Raw genomic sequence first — 7,438 nt, 5'->3', positions numbered from 1 at the left:
TTTGATCTCTGGCAGTCACTCATCACTATCACTATCAACCTCAAAAGAGTTTTGTTAATTTAACTGAACTGGCACCAATAACGTCTTAACATCCGGTGATTTTAAGGTACCTAAATTACCTAGTTAAATCGAATGAACGAACCAGTAAAACTTGATTTCTTTGACGGACCTCAAGATAATATATTCTTCGGAAAAACCTACTCTATCCAGTTTAAAGTAGCATAAGTTGTTATAGTATAATATTGTACCGACTAGGTATGGTGGGATAAAAATAAAAGGTAGGTATGTAGTAGGTACGAGCTAATGAAGGCGAACATTCTCGTTTTTTACCTTTATACTGTTTACTAACGTTCGTTGAACCATAATATATAAAGATACGTAGGTTCTTACTACTCAAATTTTAAAAGACCAAGAGATCTTTGGATGGACAAGTCTTTAAGAATAAGGCAAGAGATACGCAGTTTATCATCTTTAGTAGTAAAAGAAACCTCTTCCTCTAAGTGTTTAATCGTTTTATGTATCTCTAATTTTAAAAGTTTTATGTATTTGTTACCATCCTACCGACAAAGACGTACCGCTTAGTGATTTAGCGTTCCGGTACGTTGCCGCGTAGAAACCGATTAGTGGTATGGGTTTTATTAACTGCCATACTCCTAACAGGTTAGCCTTTTACCGTCTTACCGGATCATCACTTATTACATTTACATTGGTTGCCTGGAAGAAATCGCTATGTAGCGATAAGGCCACCAAATTGTACTCTCTTTATATGTATTTATATCTTTGTAGGTAACTACTTTTTTTTCTGTGGTGTACAATAAAAGTGTATTCATTCATTCAAGTGTATTCACTTACTTGGGATTGCAGTCAAGGGCTAACTTGTAGGAATAAAAAAATAGGAGTTAGGTAGGTATAATATGATAGTACGGTACTGGTACGGCAGGGCCACTTACACTAACTAGATAGAACTACATAATTTATGGATAACTACAAGACAAATTAATGAAAGATGACATTAAATATTACTATTACTATAGTGATATTCTGCGAATATTGAAGTAAAGGTCATTAAATATTCTCAGAATATCTTAACAATTCACGGAACAATGCTGTCCACCCGTCATGAAATAGACGTATACATCACAGTCGGTTATGAAAATCTGGAGCTTCGACGTCTCCTCATAAGATTTGACACATTTTTATTTGATGGTGTAGATAATAATTTATTACAAGTTCCTTAAGAGCAAACTAGTATAGGAGGATGATTTTTCCAAGTTTATGCCATCTTTCTCTCCTGATCAAAAACCTTGTGAACGCTACTGGTACACTTCCTAAGTAACTAACAAATGTCTAAATTTTCGTTATAATTAGTAGTTAATAATTAATTATTTAGGTAGAAGGTACAAAAACTACGTGAATATGTATTTAAATATGTTAAGATTATTTTATCAATCCTTACTATGCTTGCTATGAAAACAAAAACTATGCTTATCTTCTAGATATAAAATTGAGTAAGAAAAAAAGATTTATCTATGTAAGGTAGCTAGTAAACAGATTTCACTTACGCACGTAATAACTACGAGTACACAGTAATTAATATAAAACAGTTGACCTCGGCGCTCTTCAATGGAATAACTACGAATAATACAATACCAACAATTGAAAACAACTTGTTAACATCGTAATATGTTACCTGTATTTGTGTGAATCGACCTACCCATTACGTATTCGGTAGTCATTATCAATTTAAATACTTATGGCCTATTATAATAAACATACATATGGCGTATTATAACGTAAGTACTTTAAGGTGCCATTAGTTCAGTGAAATCTCAAATCCGGCCAAGTGCGCATCGGACTCGCACATGAAAGGTTCAGTACCAGTACTTACATATAGAAACGGCAAAAAAATCATGTCGATGTATGGGAACCCCTTATATCCATTAGGATAGTCAAGCAACACTTTCTGCTTTATCTTCCGAGGTTCTGAACTCAAAGTTCGTAGAAAACTGCAGGCAAATCCTGAATACCCTGGCATTAACTAACAGGGTCATTCTACGTTGGGTTCTAGGCCATGAGGGGATCATCGGTATCGAAAAGGCCGATGAACTAGCAAAAACAGACGCTTTGGAGTAGCAAATAGGCCCTGAGCCGGTCTGCGGAATACCCAAAAGCCTGGCGCAACTCACCCTACAAACCTATTTCAACTACCATACACTCATTCGCTGAAGACAACTCCCAGAAATGAAAAATTCTCGAGTTCTAATAAAAACATTCAACAGAAGGGCCGCGTCTGAGGCCACTCAACAGAAAAAAACCTATGCATTCTAGTGCGAGCGCTTACGGGGCACTGTGAGCTCAACAGGCACATGTTAAACCTAAAGCTGCAGGACACAGATCTATGTAGACTCTGTAAAGAAGCTGCGCAGAAGCCGCTGCACTTAATCTTTTCCTGCCCCGCGCTGATGCATAAACGCAGCATTCTTTTGGGGAAGTATATATAATAAAACCAGAGGATGCTAAACTTCTTCCAGCAAGGAAAGTGCTGCTATTCCTCGCGGCAACCAATGGTTTCTGGGAGGTCTAGACAGCGGCGTCACAATAGATCATAGCCGGTCGACGTGACACCAGGGACCAGGCGAACTTGGGCCGCAAGCAGAAGAAGAAGAAGAAGATGGGAACCCCTTAAATACTTATTTTATTCTGGTGTTTAGTATGTGTAGCGGCAACTGAAATACATCATCATCGTGAACCCATTACCGCCCCAGTACAGGGCACGGGTCTCCTCTCAGAATAGGAAGGGTTTAGGCCGTAGTCCACCACGCTGTACTCATTGTAAATCTGTGCCCCGTGCCGCGCAGAACAAGTTAAGACATCGGTCCAGCGCCTGATCTCTTGCACCTGAACCTGTGTCTGCGCACACACTTGTTCTCTCTCTCTCTCTCTCTGAAGATATCTCTGGGAATGCCTACAGAGTTTAAATTCGGTCAGAAAAACTGTTTTTGTTGTTATTGGATAGAAGCAGGCGTTACTTTGCGGAAACCCATGATATATTATGAAAATTAAGCTTAATTTGCTATACTCCGCGAAAACAGGAGAATCTGTATGTTGTAATTTATAATTTCTTCAACCTTATACTCCACACCAAAAAGATCTTCGGCAACCAGCGCACGTTTCGCTCCGATACCGGAGCATCTTCAGGAGATGTTGACTTTACAATGAATAATTGTTAAGACATTTTTCTTTTTTACTGACGTTGTAAGAAGTTTAACTATTCGGTATTTCTTACATTTCTCCTCAGATATTATATATTAAAATGGATATCATACTATCGCAGGTTACTTCCATAGAGTAGCTACACCTTTTTATCATAGCTCTACCTAATCTAATTACTTGAACATATGATCCAGTATACACATAGCTCCTTGTAACTATATGTATAGTTACTTAATACAAGTTACCTTCACTTCAATCTGAGTTTAATGAAATTAATTTTAGTACAGGGTAATTATTTAATAGTAGGTATAAAGTGAAACTCTGAATTTAATAAAATAATGCGCAGGAATTACACGAACGCATTATAACTTAGTATAATGAGTAAGTGCACTTAGTTTTAAAACTAAAATATAAGGAATAGATAGGTCAAACTTTCTACAGTCATGTAGATTCACGCGCGCGAAACTTAAATCATTACTTACTACCTAGCTCATCATTAATCACAGAGGATGACACTTTTAAGTAAAAGGGTTACCAACTTTAATTACAAATTGTTAGGTCAATATTTTTGCCAGTACCGCAGTCCTTAGTATTACACACCCAATCAAGAGGCGTCCTTGGCACGTCCTTCAAGTGGTCCGACTCCCCCGGCATTCCAACAATCATCTAACCAGAGATTCAGTCTCACGAAAGCGCTGAGCTTTTGCATAAGATCTCTTTGCTTGTTCAATATCTCCCTATTCCATCCGATCGCTATCTAAACATAGCTTGAAAAAAAATAATACCTTTCCCTTGAGACGTTCCGTGGTATAGCCGATGTCGACAACACCTACTTAACTGTTATTTTCACTGTTTTATAATTATTAATAAAAATAGCTCGTCAATAACGTAAGTTTATAAATAAGCAAATGTCACATCGGCGCTAGCGTAAATCTTTCATTTTAAACAGACGAGGTCACTATTGCACAACTCCTGTATTTTTCATTGTTTCTAGACTAACTTCAAAAAAGCGAGTCTACCATATACTTGAAACCAAACTTGGTTTAAATTTGTAACTACAAAATAATAAGATAACAAAGGCAAATCTTAACTGTTAACTATTACATTAGTTAAATGATGCCTTGATAGGAAGCTGGAACGAGTTTTAATGGTTGCGGAGCATAAAGTACAGAAGGTAAGATCAATTAAGTATAATAGACACTAATATTTGGAAAAATGCCATATGAAGAATAATAATAAGGAGGCCAGGGTGATGTCTCCAATCCAAAGTTTAATTAAATCTGTAGTGAGATTGTGAAAGATACCTACACGAAATGTTATAAGAAAATGCATATAAAATCATCTTCATAGATAGTTTAACACACTATCGTTTATTGGTGTCAATATTGTTAAGCAAAAATCTAAAACTAAATTAACAGACCCAAAAATTCAGTTTTCCGGTTTTCCACAGACAACATTATGAAAACTGCTTTAAATATCACTTGTCAATTTAGTTTCGTATAGCGATTTTGTACATCAGAATAATTGGCACCACTGAAGCCATTAATTTGATGAATTTAAGAAGTTTGTTCCTCCATTTAAAATTAAAAATTTACGAAAACGTGGATATCACGTTATAAGTTTGAAACCTTACAATAAAGCTATACGTGAATAAAGTAGGTACCTACTGCTTATTCAATAAACTTTCTCCTATAATGAATTTGTTTTATCATTATACCTACTATAGATTTTAAAAATAATTTATTATCAGTTCCTTCGTAGTTGCTATCCAGTAGGTAGGTACTCAAAGGAAACAAATCTAGTAGTAAACGAAATCATTGTTATCTAATAAACGCATTTAAGGATACTTATATTACAAACATTTTTATGTTTTTCCAATTTCTTTACACATTTCAATAGGTACCTACCTAATATGCTCTATTTTATTTATTGTTATTTTACCGTAGTATACATTTTGAATAGGTAGGTTTATTACTTGCTTATTGTATTGAAATTAACGTAACTTTGTTCGAATTTTGTATTTGTAAGTAGGTAAGTATATAATATTTTCTGTGCCTAGGTCTTGTGATAGTGCTATTTTATTTATAGCTAGCTTATAGTGTATTATGCCATTTTGGTGCATGTAAATAAATAATAAAAAACAACATATAATTAACTATTTTTATTGGATTAGTTCGCAATTACCTACGCTAAGATTCTTTTGACTAAGGTTGAACTTATTGCCTTAGCAAAGATACATTTTTCAGTGAGCGTTCAATGTTTGAAATTTATAAAGGTTTATTCAATACTGCAATTAATAAATTAACTGAAAAAGTTTTAAGTATTATTTTTGATTTCAAAACACCGGCCAATTTAAAATATACACTGGTACTGTTTCAATTACACTCTAACAAGCAAATTCTCAAAGTGATTTTGTTTCCCTTGAAAAGCTAATAAATAAATAAATAAATAAGTGATGCTTTATGGGTTGGTCATGGAACGTTAATAGGTATAATGTATAATACCTAAAGATCACCATAGGCAAATTCGTAGGTATTGTGCTTTACTTCATTTCTATTAAAATGTGGATTAAATAGATCTGGTGCCAATTTAGTAAATCTTTAACTAGGTCTATAATTTCACAATGCTCTCTGCAGAAAATAATCGCCATTATACCTAGGTATATTTAGGTCTGTCAATTTCTTAAATTTGGAGATTTGTGTAGGTACAACTGAATTGGCGCCAGTTCAATTGAGCGCAGAATTAAATAAAAATATGATTAGCGCAACATGAATTTGCCTATAGTGTAATCTTTAGCCAATTACCTATATTATTATATTAAATTTACTATCGATGAACAACCCATGGAGGATCACTTGTGAAAATTTACTTGGGTGAGTGTTATACTTTCATGCATTTTCCACTCACATTGTACCTAATAGGTACATTGGGAGATCTTACATTTATTTTAAAGACCCTTTTATGGAGATTATTTACGAATGACGTTGCGTGAAGCCAATATACCTACCTAGGTAGTAAAAAGAATTTAGAACGCAGCGGTGTGTGACGCAAAACGTAGATAAATAATTCAATTTAATCAGCCAGTTTTGTGGGTGTGTATCCAGAATAACCAGCAAAATACGATTGACACGAAAAACATTGACTTACAATGGCAAGTGGTGCTATTCAATTTTGTTGGATTACTTGAATACCATCGTCAAGGTTTTGTGCACACCTACTCTGTTTATGTACATTATGGTCATTCCCCGCCAGTGAATGGTATCGATTGCACGTCGCATAGCCTACTGTTCCCGCGCGTTCTCGAAAGTAATATTTATAGAGACGGAATATTATTGATTTTTCGCAGACCAAAAAAATCAATGAAAATGTACTCGATCGCTGAAGCAACATTAGCTTTCATTGTTTTATACCTTTTCTCCTTTCTCTTTGAAGTAGTAACGGGATTAGTGTCGTAGGCAGTTAGTGCGTCAATAAAAAGATGTGATAAATTAAATATAACGCTTAATTAAGTTAAATCTAAGTTAATTAGTCAAAATATCAATGCAATTTTAAGTAGCTTTAGGATTAATTAAATTATTTTAAAATAAAAAAATACAAATTCCATTCAACAAAGGACTATCATCAATGCATACCTAGGTAAGTTTTACGATTGATTGATCACCTACATTTTGGAGCACAATTTTTAACGTTAAGCTACAGTGAGTTTATAAAGAAGTAAGTCAACAAATCAATATTAAAGCCAAACTTAATTGGTTACTTCAATTAGTATGTACCTATTAAGTACATTTTCGCCAGAAGTGTTTAGTGCACTTGATGAGACGATGTACTTCGGCAGATACCTACTTTTATTGATGCCAATAAACACCTGTGGGATTTTAGATTTCCAGAGGTTATAAAAATAAATATCGTTCCGTGCAAAATTTTAACAGTTCATCTTTGATTATTGATCCATGTTTTTCATGCTGTATACCACGAAGTATATAATTTAGTACAAGTTTTAAAACAAACATACCATTTTATACTATTAAACACGTAAATTATAGCACACGTAATAACACATTGTAAGCGAGTCTAATTAAAATTTAAAATAGTTTATGTTAAAGTTAGAAACAAGGATATTATTACCAATTTTTTAGGTTAATTCATACTTACGGTTTATGATCTGGGTATTTAAATAATTACGAATGTAAATTTACTTTCAGTATTGTGCGTAAAAAAAAATTAC

This window comes from Pararge aegeria, chromosome 21 (assembly GCF_905163445.1).
Source record: "Pararge aegeria chromosome 21, ilParAegt1.1, whole genome shotgun sequence".
Lineage (NCBI taxonomy): Eukaryota > Metazoa > Arthropoda > Insecta > Lepidoptera > Nymphalidae > Pararge > Pararge aegeria.
This window is presented reverse-complemented; position numbering follows the sequence as displayed.